This window comes from Pholcus phalangioides, unplaced genomic scaffold, assembly GCF_987345545.1.
Source record: "Pholcus phalangioides strain wild (caught in Gottingen) unplaced genomic scaffold, Ppha-v1.0 ptg000014l_1, whole genome shotgun sequence".
Lineage (NCBI taxonomy): Eukaryota > Metazoa > Arthropoda > Arachnida > Araneae > Pholcidae > Pholcus > Pholcus phalangioides.
Window position 1 is genome coordinate 4,631,683 of NW_028301607.1, and position 22,968 is coordinate 4,654,650.

General features: G+C 39.8%; 1 protein-coding gene across 1 annotated transcript in view; it reads right to left on the reverse strand.

Annotated features, from left to right (window-relative positions):
• Gart (trifunctional purine biosynthetic protein adenosine-3 Gart) overlaps window positions 1–14,628 on the reverse strand; it is a 49,830-nt gene extending 35,202 nt beyond the window's left edge. Inside the window, exon 1 of the mRNA XM_089241563.1 lies at window positions 14,297–14,628. The gene's annotated coding sequence lies outside the window, so the exon portion shown is untranslated. The remainder of the gene's footprint in view (window positions 1–14,296) is intronic.
• Window positions 14,629–22,968: the final 8,340 nt, after the last annotated feature.

Below are 22,968 nucleotides of genomic sequence, written 5' to 3' on the forward strand. Positions count from 1 at the left end.
AAATTATTTTCATTTAATACCGGAATCATTTCTTTCATAATTTCTTGAATTTTCAAATTTTCCTCCATTAATTCTGGAATTTTCCTTCATTATTTTTTAGTATTCTTTCATTAATTCTGGAATTTTTCTTCATTAATTATGGAATTTTCCTTCATTATTTTTTGAATATTCTTTCATTAATTCTGGAATTTTTCTTCATTAATTCTGGAATTTCCCTTCATTATTTTTTGAATATTCTTTCATTAATTCTGGAATTTTTCTTCATTAATTCTGGAATTTCCCTTCATTATTTTTTGAATATTCTTTCACAATTTCTTTAATTTTCAAATTTTCCTCCATTAATTATGGAATTTTCCTCCATTAATTATGGAATTTTCCTTCATTATTTTTTGAATTTTCCTTCATTATTTTTTGAATATTCTTTCATTAATTCTGGAATTATTTCCTTTATTAATTATTATTTCTTTCATTACTTCTGAAATAATTGCTTTCATCAATTCTGGATTTGTTTCTTTCATTAATGCTGAAATTATTTCTTTTATTAATGCTGGAATTATTTCTGTCGTTGATTCTGGAATTATCTTTCATTAATTTTATTATTATCCCTTTCATTAATTTTATTATTATCCCTTTCATTAATTCTTTCACTAATTTTGGAATTACCTTTCACTAATTTTGGAATTATCTTTCACTAATTTTGGAATTATCTTTCACTAATTTTGGAATTATCTTTCATTAATTTTATTATTATCTCTTTCATTAATTCTTTCACTAATTTTGGAATTATCACTTTTATCAATGCTATAATTATCTCACATTATTTCTAGAATATTTTCTTCCATTAATGCTGAAACTATCTTTTTTTAATGCTGAAATTATAACTTTCATTAATTTTGGAATTATCTCGTCCATGCTGAAATTATTTTTTCATTTATTGTTTTAAACTCCTATTTATGCCATAAGAAAATAACGGGGGGGGTGGGTGGGTGTCGTGTTTGTTTTCACCGAGTCACGCGATGTTCCGACGAAAGATATTGGGGGGGGGGGGACAGTTCCCAGCACTGCCAAGGTGGAGACCGCTGACGTCCTACTCTCTCCAGAGGCTTGATTTATTTACTGTTGGCGCTGCCATTTAATCTCGAAATTTCAAGCAACTCATGAGATGATGAAAGAGAGATAGAGAGTTCTTTGTCATTTTCTGGCATGAAAGTTTTTTATGAGACGAAAATTTCAGTAACAAAATTCGTACATTTGCAATAATCGAATTTATGTAGAAAAAGTAATTATTTCTTTCCACCAAAAACATAGGGACAATATGGATGATCGAACAAATAAGCTAAAACACGGATTATGTGGTCTTCAGATAGGGTTACCAGATTCAAAACTGAAAAAGGAGGACGCCTGGTGCGAACCTTAGGCAGTGCCGTCTTAACGCATGCTTCCCCCACCCCGGGCCGTGCCCGAAGTTCATCAAGAGAAGAGGTGCCTCAGAAAAATGAGACGTAGTTGAATTTTTCGAGAATTTTCCTGGTAGGGCCTCCAAAAAATATCTTGGCTCGGGGGGGGGGGGGCCCTATGATGCTATTACGACGATCCTGCCTGTCAGCCCTACTCTTGTGGAAGTCGTGGAATTCCAGTAATTGATTCCTTTACTTCTATTAATTTACATTAATTACACAAAAATAGCAATAAAAAATTCGAAAAATGATCAGTTATCGAATTGCAACGTATATTTGATGAAGAGATAATGAAGCACTTTAAAAGTATGACAAAATTTTATGACTGTTGAATATGGTTCGAGCCACGATGAAGTGTCAGCAGGTGGACCACGCGCTAATTATTATTAATAATCTATGAATTTTGTAAAATTAATTTCAATGCCGTTCCCTCTCAATGGATCGCGATTCACACTATCAACGCGTTCCTGAAAAATGAAAAAAAATTAGTGTAATAAAATGCGTTTTCTCTGAAAAAAAATTCCCCTCCAAGATTTATGTTCGCAACTCGAAAAGTTTGTAAGTCGGGAACAACTACATAAAATGTTTTTAGAGGGAGCCGCAAAAATGTTTTTTGCATTGGGCCGCGAAATTCTTCCGAGCCCGGACCTGTCTCCGATTTTGAATTTGAATATCTCAGGGAATAATGCAGCTAAAAACATGTGATTTGTTTGTTGGGCTCAGAAGAAAAAAAGCAACAACTGATTGGAAATTAGAGTGGGGGGGGCGTACAAAAATTTACATTTTTTATTTTGTGTACGCTGTATTTTAATCCTCAAAACTCGTACAGGGGGATTTTTGGTCACATTTTGAGAATTTTTAAAATTATAACCATACCACTACGACGAACGGTTGATGAGATAAAGGCTGTAACGACACTCCAAGGAGAAACCATTCAATCTTATAATGGCCATAATATTACCAATAGACAGGGCCGCAAATGGTGGGGGGGGGGGGGTGAGCAGGCGAGGCTGGTGCCCCAGGCGCATTACAAAAGGGGGCGCAAATTCAACCATTCAACCTATCCTTCAGCATTACGGGGTGGGGGGGGGGGGGGTGTTCTTAAATGAGTAGTTGCGTCGGCTAACCAAGTATCCAGTTGCGGTCCTGCCAATAGGTATCTTATTTCTGACGATTCACCGTTATATATATTGGGTATTTTTTCTTTTTAGATACATTGTCAAGTTTGTAATTTACACCTGGTAGCATTTCTTTTACTTCTATGGATCAAACTACACAGTTGATTCACTAATGACCCACAAAAATCATGCCCTTATTCTGTTTGCTGCACGGGGCCCATCTGGTCATTTCTGGCAACCAAGTGACAATTAGATCTGGTTCCGATTTTCAAGAGTAAATATGCAAATAGGTAGGAATTTTTAGCAATTTAGTAGTGCCTCTGTCAGAAAAGTCGCTTTGTATGTGGGCATATGATAATGTTAAGACAGCCCTGGGCGTACTTTATGAAAATTGTGAAAAGCTAATCGAAAAACTTGGCAATAATGTGAAGTGTAGTTTGCAACATCATTAGATTCTCATCTTTCGTGCCATTCTTGTGATAATGATCTTCAACTATACAATCAAGTGTCCTTACAATTTCCGGATCTTCTATCGGATGATCGATGTTGAAAAAAAATCGTGCATTAAAAAAAAATACCATATGATATCTTTTTGTGGTGCCCCTTTAGTACTGATGCCCTAAGCCCGCGGACCACATTTGGCCTTCGGAGCTTTTTGTAGTGGCCCGCCGATCAGGGGCCGTCTTAAGAGCATCATGAGCCCCCGGGCCAAGTGATTCTTCTGAGGCCCATCTTCTCTTAAGACCCACTCGGGGGTGGGCCCATGCGTTACGACGGCACGGCCGCCGATCATTTTCAGAAAATGGTTGAAAACATTGAAAAATGACTAATTCTAGAATAAATGAAAGAAATAATTCCAGAATGAATGAAAGGTCTAAAATTCAAAAATCTAAAGTTAAAACCTAAAGTTCGGACAAACAACCCTCTGGCCTAGGGTTTTAACAGCCACCCCCCCCCCCCCCCACCCAGCTAAGATCGAGAAGGGTGCGAGTGGATCTTGTGCCCCTGTAGCTGGACCAGAGGGCGCTAAATTCCTATTTTAAAGATATTCAGAATACACGGAGTAGGCACAATGCATGCTTGTCCGACTGAAAGCGTATCTAGTTTTAGCCCTGGGTAGATAATCTGTTCTCTAATACAAATACAAATACAAATACAACGCCACAACAGGCAAAATGCCCAACGAGGTGGCTGATAAAAAGATGCCCATAAAAATATGGTTGTCATATGTTTCAAAAATACAGCAACCCAATTAAAAATGCAATTAACACAAATTACAAACACTATATACACATGAAAAAATATTATACAATGCCCATAAAGAATACTTATGGTTGTCTTATTCTAAGAATGGATAGCTTCTCGATTTACCCCAACATGTTTATCGTATTTCTTTTTAAACGTGTCAATTGTGTTACAATTTACTACCTCCGGGGGTAAGCTATTCCATTTATTAACAACCCTATTGGAGAAAAATTCCCTGCGACACCATAACCTTGCATTGTCCCTCACCAATCGATACTGGTGTCCCCTTGTAAAAGCAGTCGATTGGCGGTGTACTAAAAGTTCATGGTCCATCCTATCCATCCCATTGAAAATTTTGAACACTTCGATCATATCTCCTCGACACCTGCGTTCATCCAATGTAAACATATTCAAAAAATGAAGTCTTTCTTCATAACTCAAGCCCTGTGTGCCAATAAGGACACGCGTAGCTCTTCTCTGCACCCCTTCAACCAAGTCTATGTCCCTCTGTAGGTATGGTCTCCAAAACCTTACAGCATACTCCAGTCCAGGACGAACTAAGCCTCGAAAAAGAGGAAGAATGACTTTAGGAGAACGCGAAGAGACCTTTTTGAAAATGAGACCAAGCATTCTATTCGATTTTTTGACAACCGCTGAACAATGTTCAGAAAACTTAAGTCGCTCGTCAATGAGAATTCCCAAATCGGTGACTCTAGTTGCATCCGGGATAGTGACACCATTCAACTCGTAAGAGAACCGTGGGTTGTTCGAACCAAAATGAGCGACCATGCACTTATCTACGCTAAACGTCATGCTCCATTCATTTGCCCATGCTGCAATCTTGTTTAAGTTGGTCTGGAGCAACTCCCTATCGCTTTCATTCCCGATTACCCCCATTAGCTTCACATCATCTGCGAATTTGCTAGTAATTCCATCGATACCCTGATCGAGTTTGTCGATAAAAAGTGAAAAAAGTATGGGGCCAAGGACACTTCCCTGAGGAACTCCACTTGTGACGTCTGTCCAACCAGAGAATTCCCCGTTCACCATAACTCGTTGCGACCTATCTCTTAACCACGATTCTATCCAATTCAGCAAGTTGCCCCCTATTCCAATCTCGTGTAAACGCTTCAAGAGTTTGCCATGTTGGACCCGATCGAATGCCTTCTGGAAATCAAGGTAAACAACGTCGACATTTTTGCTCTTACCCAAAGCCTTAGTCACGTAATCATAGAAGCAAAGGAGGTTAGTTACACATGACTTCCCCTTCCTGAACCCATGCTGATTATCCGACAATACATTATTCTCGCCTATCCACTTCACAAACTGCCTTTTGATGATAATTTCCAAAATTTTCGAGAGGGAGCTCGTCAAACTCACTGGACGATAATTAGACACCACTTCTCTACTACCCTTCTTAAATATCGGAACAACGTTAGCCAGTTTCCAATTTCTCGGGACGATACCCTCAGCAACACTACTCCTGTATATCTGTGCGACTGGCCCCAACAATTCATTAGCACCTTCCCTGAGAACCCTGGGATAGATATCATCTGGTCCTGGTGCTTTGCTTGCACATACATTTCTTAGAAGATTTAGGACCTCCACGTCTTCCACTTGAATATCGTTGAGCGTTTTATTACCCCATGCAACACCCGTATATCGAATATCATTATCTCCATTAAAAACCGACGCGAAAAAGTCATTGAAAGCACTACACATGCCTACATTGCTCTCTACTTTTGAGCCTCCTATCGAGAGGGGGCCAACTGTCCCCTTACATCCATTATTGACGTATCGAAAAAATGATTTTGGGTCAGAGCCAATGTTATCTGCCAACCTAGATTCAACTTGCTTTTTACTATCCCTTATCGCTTTCTTCAACAGTCTTCTTTTATCAGTAAACAATGATAGGTCACCTCGTCCACTTTTATACTCTCTGAATGCTCTTTTCTTTTCAAGATAAAGGTTCCGCACGCTATCCGTGAACCATAGAGGGTGTGATGTACAAACACGCTTTTTTCGAACAAAGGGTATGACGTCGTGCAAAACAGAGGACAGCTTCGTACTAAATTCTTCCCATTGACTTACCACCCCTACTGATTCCAACCGGTCTTTGAAAACTTCCGCTAACCTTCTTCGCAAAACATCAAAGTTAGTTCTCCGAAAACAAGGAACCAGTCTTTTGTTATCAACCTTACCCGAGGAAAAGTTACAGAGAAATCTGACGATACGATGATCACTGGAAGAAAACTCTTCCCCCACCGAAACATGTTCAACTAGATCCTCAGAACTAGTAAGAACTAAATCCAAAATAGCAGTACCCCTAGTGGCTTCTGATACATGCTGATACAAAAAATTTTCGAGCACCAACTTAAGAAAGTCTCTTTCATACTGATTTCCAGATGAAAGGTTCTCCCAATCAATACCCGGGTAATTTAAATCCCCTAGTATGAGAACCCTCTTTCGCTTACACATGTAGGAAATTTCATCATGCATTTTGGCGATATAATTTTGATCCCTATTCGGTGGATTGTAACAAACCCCAACAATAAGCTTATGACGTCTTTTGTTCTCAAGTTCAACCCATATGGTTTCAATATCACTTCTCTGCACGTTACACTCTCTAGCCTTCAAACATGATTTCACGTATATCAACACTCCACCCCCTTTCCTATCAGATCTATTTCTCAAAAAAGTATCGTATCCGGAGATGTGTAAGAAAGATTCATCCCCATCGCTTGCCCAAGATTCTGTAATGGCTATAAGATCCAAGTCCTCCACAACTATCATAGTTTCTAAAAAATCTTTCTTGTTACCCAAGCTCCTGGCATTTATTAACACACATTTTAATTTGCCCGGTGGTTTGTTGTCAATCGAGAAGCCATCCAAGTCAGAGGTGGGTAATTCCCCGTCAGTACTGTTGTGATTATCATTAACTAACCCGCATTCCCGACTACGTGGTCTGGGAGTAAAAAACCTGACCTAAGACTATCGTAAACCTCCCAGACCCCTCTCTTATTTAGATGGATCCCATCCGAACGAAGCCACCTATCGGTAAATGCGGGAAGCTCCAAGAACGTGACCCCAAGTGAGGAGCAAATGTCCTTCAGGCCTATATTGAATTGGTGGATCCTACTCCTATATCCCCTACTACCCCTTGGCAGCACTGGAATCACTGCCACATCTGAACCCCCCTCCCTAGCGGATAATAGTAAATCCCGGTATTCTGACAGAGACTCACTAATATTCGCTCCTACCTGATTTGTTCCCACCCACAGAATCACCCGCAAGGGCAACTTTCGGCGATGAAAAACGTCTCGAACGTTGCCAATCTTCCCCCCAGGAAGACAACAGCGCTCGAAACCCCGAAAATCCCTACACACTCGGTTCCCAAGTTCCCTAACCATAGAATCGCCGATGATTAAACCCCTATCACTATCCCCCTCTACCTCATCCACGACCACCCATTCGCCCTCCAAAATGTCGTTGTTCGTGGAGATTGCTTCTTCATCAACAGGTGGCTCGACGACCAGAGGGTCCGTTATAACCGGACCCTCTAGCACCCTAACTTTTTCCCGTAAAGCTTCGACCTCGTGTTCCAGCCTTTTTCTATCCAAGCACCCTTTACAATTGAAACTATCAGCTACTATACCCCTAGACCAGGGAAACCTCCCGTCGCAAGCTCTACACAACACTAGTCGAGGTCGAGGCATACTAACACTATTGCTAAAGCTAGATAATAATAATAATACTTAACAATACGAAAATGAGAAACGTTAACTGGAAATTAAAATAATGTAAAATACATTACTATGCAAAATATACGTAAGAGATTATACGAAAAAATTACGTAAAGTAGAATGCTCAGCACTAAATCACGAAGAATAAAATAAATATGTATATAAAGAATACAACACCCTCTAAAAAAAGTATTAAGCTACGAAGTACAATTTATACTTATTAGAATTAGCTAACTATCTCAAAACACTAACACTACAACAATAGGCCCAAATGGAAGGAAAACAACGTTATTGAGAGTACCCGGGAAAAAGTATACACTGTTTGCTAACACTAACGTCCAAAACCTACGAACTTATATCAAAGAAACATAATATCTTTATTGATATTGGTGAGCGGAGCGCGATAATAGCACGTCCGTTCCCAACGACGGCGAAGACGATTATCAAGCCCTGATAGTCGCAACCTTTGAGTGCCTGAGGGGCAAGCACATTTGCAGTTTTTCCGATGAGCAGCGGGCACTGTCGTGCAATTTATTGCCGATATTTCTTTTTTACGACCATGAAATAATAGTTTGATAGGCATTATCGGGTTCTAACGTAAACCTGACGTTCACCAGGGTATCCATGGGCACTGAGGGATCGGAAAACCCTGTTTGTTAGAGGGCTGCTAAGCTGTTTTTGCAGTGGGCCGCAATATACTTAAGCCCGTCCCTGCCTCCAAAGGTAGATCCTACGTAGGCCACAGGCCCGTCATTTGGACGGCTTTTGAAAATACACTAAAAATTGTATATATATATATATATATATATATACACACACACATACATTAAGTATATGTGCTTTGCCCCCCCCCCCCCGGAAAAAGTTGAAATGACGGCCCTGGCGTAGGCCTCTCTGGATTGTCCTTCGAAAATACTATACATAGTGAATCTGACCACCATCGTCTGACACCGATGTACTTAACTTTTCTACGTATGCACAGGAATCATTTTTCGCATTGATTACAGACCGAACACGCTATATTTTAGCTTGTGCTTCAAATTTCGAACTATGATTAATGGAGTGGTATATATTGCCGTTGCTAGTTGGTGCGAATTGACGAGCATTGAGCTCTCGTCTTCTTCAACAGGGTAAATTCCAGAGATGTTATTCATTTTAGTATAATTTCCTGATTAGCTACCGATGCGATGATGGAGTTATTGAGGATATGTCGGGTCTTGACTATAGCGTGAGGCGGGCCCACACCCCACGAGCGGTCAAGTTTTTCAGGCGAGTAGTGAATAAATAGCCTACACACAAAATACACGAAGTAAAAAGATGTTATGAAGAATATTTAATATTGTCATGCAGAGTGGTTAATGACGTGATCATGATTAAAACCCTCCTTCCCCCCCCCCCCGTCAGCGGCGGGTCTCGTGCCCCGGGCGCTAGACCAGAGGGGGCGCAAATTTCATTCTGAAACCTCTCCTTCAACATTACATGGGGGCGTCAAAATGCGCGATTGCGCCGGGTGACCAACCGGCTAGTTGCGGCCCTGGTTGTCGTAATACTTGAATGTCCCCAAGGGCTTTTTAGAAAAATGGGTAATAATGTTTACGCGCCATCAATTATTTTTTTCTTAAATTATTCTTACGAGTTATTTCCTCAAGAATATTCATTCTATCATCACTATATTTCCATCAAAAAAGAAGAAAAGCTGCGGATAAATACGCATTGGTCTGTAATCTGTAATAAAATATTTCTTTGTGTGCTATCTATGAACCACGAACCAAAGGTGAAGTCCAGAATAGACCAGAATTGAACATTCCGTCGCCGCCTAGCCTTTGTAGGCTGTCTGGGATCACCAGGGGTGGTATGTGAAGGAAAAAGACAAGTTTGTGCACGTGTGTAAGTTGTATAGTGTATGTATGTGTAGAGAATGAAAGAGCCATGTGAGTATTCTTTACAAATTTTTGCGAAATGAGTGCTCACATCGAGATAAAACGCAACACAGTCGAAGAAATAAGGCGGAAATGTCATAAGGGAAGTAGCTGATGATATGCTACCCAAAAATCCCAAACATTATGGAATTTTACATAATCGAGAGACACCAATCAGATATGTTTAAATCAATAAAAGATTAGTTCATGCCAAAATTTTTTGTGTAAACAAGTTCACTCGGCAGTGCAGGCACTGTAGAACCGGCATCAGTCATATAACCATAATCCAGAGCATCAAAGAAAAAGTTATAATGAAGACATGACATACACCATCTCTGTATTCTATAATCACATCAATTGCAATATCACATGAATTTGATGCATTATTTGTTCATCCAAAAAAATAAAAAGTAATAATTATAACAATAACCAAGATATGGAAAATAACCAATTTGCTGGCATTGCAAAAATAAGGAGAAAATGCAACTGCAAACTATGCACAAATAAGACAATGCAAGAGCAAATCATGAATAAATGAGATAACTGTGATTAATTGTGAAAAAAATATATATATATAGAAATGCTTCTCTTGAATTGCGATCACAGCATGTGTAATATCAAATAAAACGGATATTAAATTGATACATTGTTTTATAATAAAAATAATCATGAAAATTACATCAATTCGTCATCCAATCCACGCTTAGCACGTCCATTGGCCTAGATTGTGTACTGTGGGGATTCTAGAGTCACAATAGACAATTTCTCTAAGATGCGGGTTTTCAGAAGACCGTAGCTTGTCAAAATGAGCATTTGCAAACTCCTTGATACAGCCCAGGATTAGTGGCAAGTCAAGATCTCCCCCCCCCCCCCTACATACCAGGGAGCACTAGTAAACTCATGTTCAGCTGCGTCTGTAAACGTTTCATTTTTGTTGAACTGGCATGAGCCCACACTGGGCAACATATGTCAAAATAAGGCGAGTACCAAAAAAGAACAAAGTATTTTGTTTGAAATATTTATATATATATAATTAGTTTGCATTACTAGTAATCACTAATCGGATTTATATGTATTTGCATATTTACAAAATTTTGAGGTACAGTTTGCATATTTTACGATTTTCGATAGAAAGTAAATTTTTTCCTCGCTATTCCAATCCTGGTTTTTACAGTCCCCGCCTCTGACAAGAGGTCTTAGGGCTAGGACTTTTATGCACTAAAAATGGAACGTAGTTTCTGATTGGTAAAAAAATCCTAAAATTCAGGTTTTTCAACCAATCAGTAATGACACTAGATTGTTGCAAAATACTAAAAATACATAAAAAATACTAGCCCTTCAACGACACTGGTGTATGGCTGTAAATACAGGGTGATTATAATTAAAGTTCGTTTTTGAAAAGGCTGTAAAAAAATAACCATTGGTCAGAATGACCTGATATTACACTTGAATATACATGAAGCAACGGGATTTTGTCTTTCAAAAAAGAGAAAAATAGTTCAAAAATTGACCGACAGATGGCATGTAGTCGTCATAAGCTGCAAATTAAAAGACGTGACCGTAAGAAAATCGTGGAAAACCAGTGATGAAACCATCAGGAAACGGAGGTGGTAAATTAGCTGCTAATCAAGAAATGTTCAATATACTGTCCATGGGTGGAGATACGGGGGGCAATGCCACCCCCCCCCCAGCGTCAAAGCTGGAGTCGACTGATCTAATGTATATATGAATTTACATCATCATCATCATCGTGCGCCCCCCCCCCAGACTTTCAAATCTATCTCTGCCTATGATACTGTCCACCGTTTTCTCTTATGAGCCGAAAGCGCACAACAGATCGAAGTGTATCAGGAGTGATATCGTGAATGTGTTGCGTAATGCGGTTTCTCTACTCAGCTAAGTTTGCCATTGGACCATTGTACACAACATTTTTTAAATGACCCCACAGCCAGAAGTCACAAGGGTTCAGGTCAGGTAATCGTGGCGTCCAAACTGTTGGAAAATTACGACTGACAACTCTGTCATTGCCAAAATGGAGATTCAACAGTTGCTTCACTGGTGCTTTAATATGCGGAGGAGCACCATCACGCATGGAAATTGTGCTATCCACACATCCGTGCTGTTGCATTGCTGGAATGAGCTGGCTGCGCAAAAGAGATTCATACCGTGTCCCGTTGACGGTACAGGTTACAGGACCCGAAGGACCTATCTCCTCGAAAAGAAATGGGCCAACCATTTGTAAACGCTGCCGTAAACCCTCACCACTCAGTGACCTTTGGAGAATGAAGAGGCAATGGTTGCATTTGGAACGGATTATCTCTTGTCCATATCCTGCAATTTTGTGCATTGACAGAACCTTGGAGATGGAAATGGGCTTCGTCTGTCCACAAAATGTTCCATGGCCATGCATGGTCCATTTCCATCCGAGCAAGAAATTGGTGGGCGAAATGTTCTCGTATTGGCAGGTCAGCAGGAAACAACTCTTGAACATGCGTAATTTTGTATGGATAGAATTGCATGATGTTTCGTAAAATTTTACGAACCGTGCTGACAGGCATGTCCAAAGTTCGGCCGATTCCCCGAGCACTGCACGTTGCCAAAGCACTGCTTGAGGCTTCCTGCAATGCTGTAGCCACTTGCTCCACTGACGTCGAAGCAATTGCACGTCAAACGAACCCGTCTCTTCGAATTTAGCAATCATCTTCTTTAGACCGTTTGCAGACATCGGACCAGAGCCGCTTCAAATACCCTTTAATGTTAGGAAATTTCTTTAATGCAGATTCCACACACACACACAGTCACCGTTCTTGTAGAAAAGTTCCAAAAGCAGAGACCGATCCTTCAACGACAACGCCATCACGACCCCTTCTCGGACTCCCAGGAACTGCATGTTCCCCCCGCCTTTTATCACAATTGCAATGTGCGGTTGGTAACCCTACTCAAAAGGTAAATTTTTGGGGGAAATTTTGGCTCGATGAGGTTAGTTATAGTAAAATTCTTCATGCAAATGAACAAGTAATGGTTCGAAATAATTTGGACAGCATCAACACTTCTCATTATCATATTATTTTGCTAAAACTAATGTTATTTGAGATGAATAATTTTTAGGACATATTTTTCATTTTATAGGGAATATTTACAGTTTTTTAAGAGCATAAATGCCTATTTTATGGAGCAATTTTTAGAGCATAAGAATCATAGTCCTAATAATCACATGGACCGACGTCTAACACAGTTAGTTCCCGTCAAAGTGATGTTTTAGGGAATGCCTTTATGTGGAAGTACCTGCCCACTAAATTACATAGTTATCCCAGAAGATACCTGAACGTGATATCAATCTCTCTCTCTCTCTCTCTCATAAGATCCTCCCTCCCTTAAACCATTTCATAAAAAATTCCAACTGGTGGTTCACACTGGGAAAAAGTGAATTCAAAAGTGTTGCGGGAGTCAGTGTCGTCTCAACACATTGTCCCACCCGAACACGGCCAGGGAGGCCTCACAAAAACGAGAAGTAGTTGAATTTTTAGAGAATTTTCCAGGTTGGGCCTCAGAAAAATCACTTGGCCCGCAGGCCCATGATGCTCTTAAGACGGCCCTGGCGGGAGTAATAATCATTGACAAAAGGTGACTGCCCACGAGTGAACATTTTTTTTTTCTGTACTGGTGGGCGAATAACCCCACCAGTTAATGTGTTAAAAAAAGACGCCCCCTTCCCATGCACATGGAGGTTCAGTTGGCCCACGAGTTGAGTAAGACCGCTATGGAGGATACCGCAACTAGATGCTTCTTCAGCAGCGGCAAGCACGAATTTTATTGCCCCCTTGTAATGTGGAAGGATAAGTTCAATGGTGAACTCGGACCAAGGCGCAAGGAACCTTCCCTTCCCCGTTGCGGCCCTCGTTCTGGATTAGCAAAAGCTGCTTCTGTATGCAATAATTCCAGAATCGATGAAAGAAATAACTCCGAAATTGATGGAAATTCAAAATTGATGAAAGAAATAATTTTAGAAATAATGAATATTTCAGTTGAGAATTTATGAAAAATTTCAGAATACCTATACAGTCAAATCCCGTTTTAACGAATACCGTTATTGCGAAAATCTCGTTTTAACGAACACTTTTCTAATCCTTCAAATAAGTTTACATAAGCACAATGCTAGGTAACCTGGAATTCCTTTATAACGAAATTTCGATATAACGAATTGATTCCTCCGGTCTCTTGGCGTTCGTTATAACGAGATTCGACTGTATTATATATCATTACACTGTACCAATATATAATTTGAAGCTCTGACATAGGGGAAGATAGACTTGGAAGTCGGGAGGGAGGGGCACGATGATGACAGTTCATATATACGCATATACATTGGATCAGGCCGATTCTCCTTTAATACGGGGGGGGGGGGGCATTGCCCAACCCCGTATATCTCCGCCAATAAGCTCAGACACCTTTGTTCACTACAAAAACAAAAATGAATTTGATATATATTTTTTCACTTCTACTGCCCTAAGTGCGACCCCTCCCTTTTACGTGGGGGCCTGATGCGACCGCAAGTGTCGCAAACTCCAAAGCCGCAAATAAGGTAGGGCATCGCGGGGGGGGGGGGGGGTGTCTGGTACCCCGAATGCTGAATCAGGAAAGACGCTGAATTTACTTTTTTTCCGTTCAAAATTACTGGCAGGGAGAGCCAAAATGTACAATGGCTCCGGGCGTCAGAGGAAATTTACGTTTCCAGTTGCAGCCCCGGATTGCCATAAGGGCGGCCCTGATCCATACATTACTTTGAAATGCAAAAAATAAAATGTGGTCCTTACCTGCTGTTTACGAGCCTGCGTAAATTTTGATGTATCGATCGATATAATCGTATGAATTTTGATGAATCGCCGCCTAACGACGGACAGTAGCACTTATGATTGAGAAGCTCGTTGCGGATTTATTTTTTTGGTTATCTCTTCGAAGAACAGATCTGAATCGAACGATACTTGTAGAGACTTCTGGGAGATAACGGTATCGTTGGTTATCCGTCTGACTTATTAATTTTTTGAAGAAAGTCCGATAACTATCTTATCTTTCCTCTCTAAAGTTCAACACACACACACACACACTAACGAAGCTTACGTCGCCCATAAGCGTCACTGTGAACGTCATCAGCAGCAGATAGGCCAAATAATATGTGAGAACATGATGGGATTTCTCGTAGAAGTGATTCGATTATTCTCGGAGTGAAAATATTCGATTCAATAAGATGAAGAGAGAAAACAACATCGAAAGCCATCAAATTATATCATTATTAAAAAAATAATTTCAAGATTTATTGAAAGCGATTATTTCAAGATCTTATTAATATTAATAAGAAATCCATTTTCATTTAAAATTCTGAAAAACTAAAATAATACCAGAAAAATGAGTATTGTAAGTATCGTGTTGCGTGGCTGCCTGCTCCGAGTGAAAAGACCAGGGCTTGATTTCAACATGGGCAAGTGAGGTGGGGGGGGGGGGGGAGGGCTGGTTAATATTTGGAGCCCAAAAAGAAAAAAAATTCAAACAACGAATACGTATTCACTGACTCACAAAACACATCTTTCGCCATAGTACATACATATAGATCCATAGTGTATCGCCATAGTGTAGATCCGGTCATAGGCCCTTCTCTTAATTATTTCTTTGCACTGACTACCGAGATGAATACCCTCTTGTGTTCGTGTGGATCACGCACGCACTCACATTTAATAAGTCCTTTGTGACGGTGACAGAATGATGGAGATCTATGGATTGAACTGCCAAAGAGACTATGGAAAAGGTCAAATAATACAATGTAAAGATGTGCTATGACAAATATTCGTATATTTGCAAGAAATTAATTGAATTTGCACATACATTTCGGCAATGCAAACGTTTGCTTTGACATGTCAATGAATTTCTTTCTTGTTGGGGAACCGAAGCTATATGCTCAGATTAAAACAGATAGATGGTATATATAATAGCTTATATTGCTTATTTTTTCCCTTGCTTAGGAACACCATGCAGACATCTTTGTACACCAAACCAAAAAAACATGGCCCTTTGCTCTGTTCTCATGGGAGGATATAAGTTGGTTGTTTCAAGGGTGCCATGGTGAAAAGATCGCCACAAACAAACCCATCGAGATCACTTTTGTACATCGTTTTTGCTATTTGTATTCGATACAATTTGGGAGGAGAAGAAGAGGATATTTAGATCTAGATTATCAAAACGGGACTTGAACCGAAATGAATAAGTCGGTTTTCCCGAAGGATTTTGTGCTCAAGAAAGTGGATAGGAATGGAAGATGGAGTATGAACAGAATCGGAATCCCAACGACTTACACCGAAATAGCTGTGAAACCGATCTTGTGGATCGCGAGCGGCATCAACAACAGACGCAGCCTGTTGAATAGAATCCTACTGATCGCGTTCAATATTATAATGCAGATCGACCCTGTGGTGGTGATGGTGGTGTGGTCGTATCTTCTGGTGACTTCTAGTGAAGTATCTCGAACGGCGGTAGGCGTGGTGTTCGTTTCTTGCTTTTTGAGAATGGGATTCAGTTACTTTATTTACCGAAATGGCGGTCTCATCCGCCTTCTGGTAAGAACCGTTCGGAAGGTGAGAAACCGGATAACCGTGAAACATGGCAGGAGTAGGGACGTTCCGGCGAAACGACTGCATGTGTTTTCTGCCTTGAACTTTGTTTACTTCTTCGCATGTAGCTTGGCGATTGGAATTCTCGAGTACAAAGAAAGAAACTGGAACAGTGGATCTTTGCACGTCATTAAGGTACTAGGTCTTGATGCGGACGCGCTTATGCCGCTGCACATCGCAATTCTGGTCGTAGTTCAAATAGTAAGATACATGTCTTACATTATACCCAACAATTGCTTCGCCATTCTGTACATCTCCGCGTGCATTGATTTATCGAATTTATTGGAGGATTATAAAATGGCTGTGCTATCAACTTTCCGTCGGATGAAAAGTCACGTGAGTGACGTTGAGGTTATTGATTCCCTGCTGGTGACCTATCGATGCGTATTAGACGTTTTTCGAACAATCGAAGAAGCTCTCGGTTCAGCAGTGTTGTTGTTCACGATGATCAATATTATAATCATGTTCGTTTGGGTCTCGATGAACCTGGGCTACACGTTGTACTTCTGCAGCGTTATATCCACCTGCGTGACTACATACCTCTTGGTAATATCTCGCGTAGTGTCCCACTACTCGGTTTGCTACTTCGCAGCTCAAGTCTATGAAGGAGGCATGAGTCTAAAGGATGTCACGAACAAGATTTATGAACACGAGTGCGGCAGTCGCGACGAAGATTCTAGGCGGAAAATCAATGTGTTGAGGGAGGCGATACAGAAGGAATACGTCGCTTTAACTGGCTGGAAAATTTTTACTTTCAAGAGGTATCTGATCATCGGGTCGACGGGTGCAATTTTGACTTACAGTCTTCTGGTGCTGCAGTTAAATTCGTGATTTATTTCTTTTATACTGTGTGGACACCGTTTCCCCCCATTAACTCGCATGCCGCAAAAATATGAGATACCAGCTTTTAACATGCTGCACTCTGGTCTATTCCTGGCATGCCAGGAAAAGCTGGGATCAATAAGAAACGTGATGCATTCAGAAGACCAGTATCAACCTTCAAGCCCGCATGGTAAGATGCTCGTCTTCCACTATGAAGATTGCCGTCAAGGTTCATGAGTTTGAACCCAGCCAAAAGAACATCAAAAAAAATTCTTTACCTATCGATCCTGGGGCGACCACCGATAAATGGCGCCTTCATTTCGCGCCCAACTGCACTAGCTGGAAATTGCCATGTGGCGATGTATGACTAGAGTTGGTGTGCGGTAAAGTAGTATCAACCTACGGGGTGTCCCGTATAAGTCTTCACTCAGCCTTTGTCGATTTTGTGAAAATCGTGGCCAAAACCCCCCCAAAAAAAAGGTTTTGCCGTTCGACCCTGATTTTTTCACAGATAAAGAGTGAATAACCCCCGGCTTCTCGATGTATGTTTTTTTTCGTTCATCACCTCTTAGTTTTCGCTCAGAAGGAGCTCCAATGTGGTGATTCAAGTAGCAGTATACCGCACATCAATCTAAACCTTTTACAAAGCAGCTCTCATTCAGAAATTTCGTAGCTCTCCGGGGAATTTTAGGCAGTTATTTCTTTTCTCTCGAGTGTGTTAGCAACTTAGAAATACATTTTGAATTTCGTTTTTGATATTTTTATTAAAAAATAAATTATTCTTAATGCCAAGTCATTTTTAAAAAAAGTTCATTTTTGTGAGTGGCGGTAGAAACAAGTGACCTGATGTGAAATCCTGAAATTATGAAAAAGGTGAAATTAGCTGCTAATATCTGCTACTCCGCTGACCCCAGCGACTTTTCTTCAACATGCCATAGCTGAGGCTTGCCTGTACAAAGGCGGAATAGATTTGAATTTGAGAAAATTTCTTTAAAAATGGCAGATTATTGCTCTGATAATTGCAGATTATTTGAGCTTTAACATTGAAAGCTGCAAAACATGCCCCAGATTTTTTTTTTTTGTCTTTTTTAGTTTCAAACTCAAGGTGCTCCACTCTAAAAAAAATTTGGATTTTTAACGAAATACTTATAAAGAATCATAGCTCAAATTTTAGACAGCAATGCACCGATTTAGAAAATCGCGTAAAGAAATCAACACAGAATGACGTTTTAAATGCTTAAATTAAGTAAAATTTGGAGGGTGTACAGAAAACGTAAAAAGTGAATTGCAAATCTTGACTGATCTTAACAAAAGTTCTTATTTTCTGCGAAGTACTGTACACACAAAGAATCGGTGGTAAACACATATCAGAATTTGCTGAGACTAATGAGAGAACAAGGAGGACAATAACTGATTCATTAAGGAAACAGCACATACATCAAAAACTTGAACATATTCGAAAAAATTATCAAGATGTGATGCGCGAATTAATAACTTTTTCTCATCCATTCATATCTAGCATGGGAGAAACAACGAAAAAAATAATAATTTAAGATTGCCGCAAAACATCTTCAAAATAACCCAAAACTAGTTTTGACTATTTGAGCGATATCTATGTATGTAAAATTGATTTTCTGTATGTCTGTGTGTATATGTTCTCTACAAATCCACAATTTCAGATCGATTGTGAACAAATTTTACGTATACTCGTAAACGAAACAGGACCCGACTTGAACGATAGGCCACTGTAAAAGTTCGACAAAACAGGTCAAATGCCCGAAATTGTCAGGCAAGAATGGTTCTTGGGCCTCAACAATGACTTTCGGAATGTTTACTTTATTCTCCGTGGTTCCCTAACAATGCGTCTCAGGCATGTATATTCCTTTACAATGGTCTGTCACTTCTTCAATGCTCGCATATGGTGAGAAAACCTGGGCAACGCCGGCTCTTATAGCTAGTTGTTAATAAATCATAATTATGATTATAATATTATTACGAAACACAATTAATATATAGTAGTGGCCATAAGATTTTACACCCAGACCACGACCAGAAACATTTTTTCATCCATTACAAATTTTTATCATAAATTTCTGTGTTTAAATTACGTTTTACGCTTATTTTAACTTAATTCTATCAATAGCCATAATGCAAACATATCGTATTTTATCCATTTCATATCCTTAAAATCCCTTTAACCATATAATTAGCATAATATTTATTGTTCCAAACAGTTCTCAAGAATGTGCGACAAATTTCAAGGCGAGTACAGAGTTTTGACCACGTTTTTCGCAAAACGCACCACTGTGCGTCGTAGAGGTATGGTTCCAACTCAATATGTGTTCAGAAACCACTCTGCCTCAATTTTGAGAGTGAAAATACAGTGTGGCTTTCTAATTAGAAAGTTGTTGGCCTGTCACTGCTGAAGCCAACAAAACATATTTCATGTTTCTAAGTGCAATATTCACGGAGATATTTGAATTCAAAAAGGCCTCAAAATGAGGGAAAGAACCACATAAACTAAGGGACAATCTCATTCTACGCTGCATACATGGGCGTACCAAGCGAGGGGCAGAGAGGGACAGCTGCATCCCGCAAAATTGACACACAGCACAGACGTATCAATTTAGAATAGGTGAGTTGCCCCCCCCCCCCCCAGTCAGACCCTGGGTACGCCCTTGGCTACATATGCTATTCTTTCCCTCATTTTCAGCGACTTTTGCTTTCAAATATCCCATCGAATATTGCACTTGGAACCAGTGCCGTCTTAACACCCGGGCACGGCCCGGGGGCCTCATAAAAATAAGACCTCGGTTTTCGAACATGGTAACCCTAGTGACACAGATTTTCTTGTGGTGTTGTTCGCATCGACTACATATTATTAGTAATATATAAGCTCAATGGGGGCTGTTCGACTTGGTGAGGATGTGTTAACAAATTCGAACACTGCGAAAGTAGGACGACTTTGCGCGCACCCTTAATAACGTCACTTGTCATAATTTTTACACTAGATGGCGCCGCTATGAAAAATTTTCCGAAACGTAGGAGGACGCTTAAAATGACATCAAAAAAGAGGATGATGTTCTCTAAAGGAAGACGGTTGGTAACCCTAGGTGAAGGCACTGCACAGCACACGGTGCATATTTATTGTTGTTGCTGCTATCTGTTGTCAACATTTTCATTTTAGAAAAAGAATTGAAAAAAATTTGATAGATGCGTTTGTAGAAATGAGAATATGCACATAAGGTGTATTAATCTTTAGAAAGTGCATCTGAAAGTTTTTTTCAAATATTTCTATTAAAATTTATAAAAAAATCACTTCACATTACTAATTAATAAACTTTCAATTTTTATATAGGTTAAATTTTTATGTATATAAAGTTCAATACAAAAAGTCATTTCTCCTGTTAATAGCACCACAAACGTTGTTTTGAGAGAGACCATACGCAGGCTTCTCAAGTTTACCTACCTCTTTAAACAAGGGTATTGCGGGAGGTTGACAGGGGAAACTGAACAAAACCCACATAGTTGTTTACTAAGAAACATGTGAATGATCATACGTCCCACCTTCCGTTTTTAGATTATGTCAGGCTACTCAATTCACGTTACAGGTCTTGTTCGGTCAGGAGTCTCGTTACTGACACTTATCCTGTAAAGAGCGACTTTTATTTAAAGAATTTATTTTAAAGCCCGTTTTTCTGATGCCCCAGGTTTCGAACAGACCGAGCTCAGTTCTGTCACTCACGGGGATTATAGCTCATTGCCCCAGAGGGCGCGCTCGTCCCGGAGAAAATTCTGAAAGACAAGGAGGAAGATTGAGGGCCCTCAATCTCTCTCCAATATAAATTTGATCGTTGTAATTCGATCATTATGCATTACAATCGTTTTGACAATATGCATTCATTCGAGATTCAGAAATATAATTCACAATGTGTAAATGCAAAATTACAAAAAAGAAAAATCTGGAGGCCTGTCATGGCACCTAATTCATGTCGTTAAGTGGCTCAGCGTAAGTTCCAGGTCTTATCCTTGAGCAACCGACTGGATCTCTGTGTAAACGCGTCTTGTTGTCAGTCTAGCTGATCCCGGACTAATAAGAAACTGAAGTTTTCATCTAATTTGTCTTCATTTGACCGTTCCAGGAAAATTGCTAGATGAGATTTGAGCACCGAAACATGCGATTGCCCCATGTGATGGAGTGCATTCTTGTTTCTTGTATTACCGTCCCAAGCTGTCTTTCCCCACAGGTTTTATCAACATATTTGTCGACAAGGTATAGCTCAAAAGCATGATGTCATGTGCAGAGGCCTATTTGCAGGGTGATTTCGCGTGCTACAGCCCAGGGCGACAAATTCGAAAAATGAGTGGACAAGGAAATTCGTGAAATGGGAGAAGGGCGCTGAAATTTGCAAAACCGCCTCTGCTCAGAAAGCGAGGGATTAGGTCTTTGAATGACCTAGAGTTTGCAAGCACGTGAGTGTCCAAAACCAGTGTGGAACATGTGAGTGACTAAAAAGTGTCCAATGCAAACATGTAAGTGACTAAAAAGTGTCCAATGCAAGCATGTAAGTGACTAAAAAGTGTCCAATGCAAACATGTAAGTGACCAAAACTGAACAAGAGAGCAAGGGCCTAAGTCAGTGAGTGACAAAAACAGTGACCTAGAGAGATCAAGAAAAAAAAGGTGTAGAAAAGAGTGACGAAAAACCTGACCGAGAAACATAGTCCCGTACTGAGCGGGCTAAAATTTATTAAATAAATGGTCAAGAATATATATGACTAAGATGAGAAAAAAGTGGCAAACTTTTTGTAGCCCACAATCATAAATCCGCCTCTGGTCATGCAAATTTTTAGAATTTTAACTTTTTAAAAAAGTTTGGTGTCTAACTAAAGCCAAAGCTGCCACCCCTTACAACGTGTTTTCCGGGTGCATCGCCCCCCTCCCTCGCATCCTCGCTTAAGCCATCCCTGCATTCAACTACAACCAAATTGAGCATCCGCTAGTAATTATAATTACTGAATAATCAACTAACGAATTAATTAACCACTACAATTAATTTACCCTAAACAATAAAGCCTGTTTTTAATGAATAAATTAACCATCATGAACTCATTAGTACCTGACAATTATTAATTACAAAATAATCATAATTCAATAATAATTCACTAATCCTATATTATCACGTTTTGATATAAATTCTTTTGTGTTGTTCTTTGAGAGATGTACTATCGGACAACATGGCCGATGTAATACGATACACGGAGGGGCTTCGGGTCGTCCCTTAACTGCAAATGGGGCGAGACCAGGGCTTCGCAGCTCAGCGACCATAGGAGCCGGCCCCAACTCTCAGTATAATAATTATCTTTATATTCATTCGCACAAGAAGCAAATGGTATCGCGATCACGATGCGTATACATATATGTCTATATACTATTGTATAAATTAATTTATGGTTGATTAATTAAGGATTAATAATTATGATAATTATTCGTTGCGAAAACTCCATCGGATTTAATATTCTCAAAATACAAATACATATACAACGCCACAACAGGCAAATTGCCCAACGAGGTGGCTGACTTAAGAACATCATGGATCCCCGAGCCATTTTTTGGAGGCCCTACCTACTACTGCTACACCACACATGCACCCCCCCCCCCCCCCCGTCCTCCGTAACGTCACAGTCTTTCTTATGGACTATTCTTGTTCGACTTGGCGAGAATACTGCCAACACCATCTATATCATATGGCGCACCGTCTGCGGATATAGCAGATGTGCGTAAGTAATCCATCTGACATTTTTTTAAGATTAATCACTAATCTTTCAATATTTACATACGTTAAATTTTTATGTATAAGAAGTTAGTTCAACTTCTAGTACTAAGTACCTTCTTATACATAAAATAACTAATAATGCAAGCACTGAATAGCACGTGAATATGCTAATGCATTTTAACTCTAGAACTGTGCACTGCAAAGTCAGCAGATGCGCTTGAAATTTATT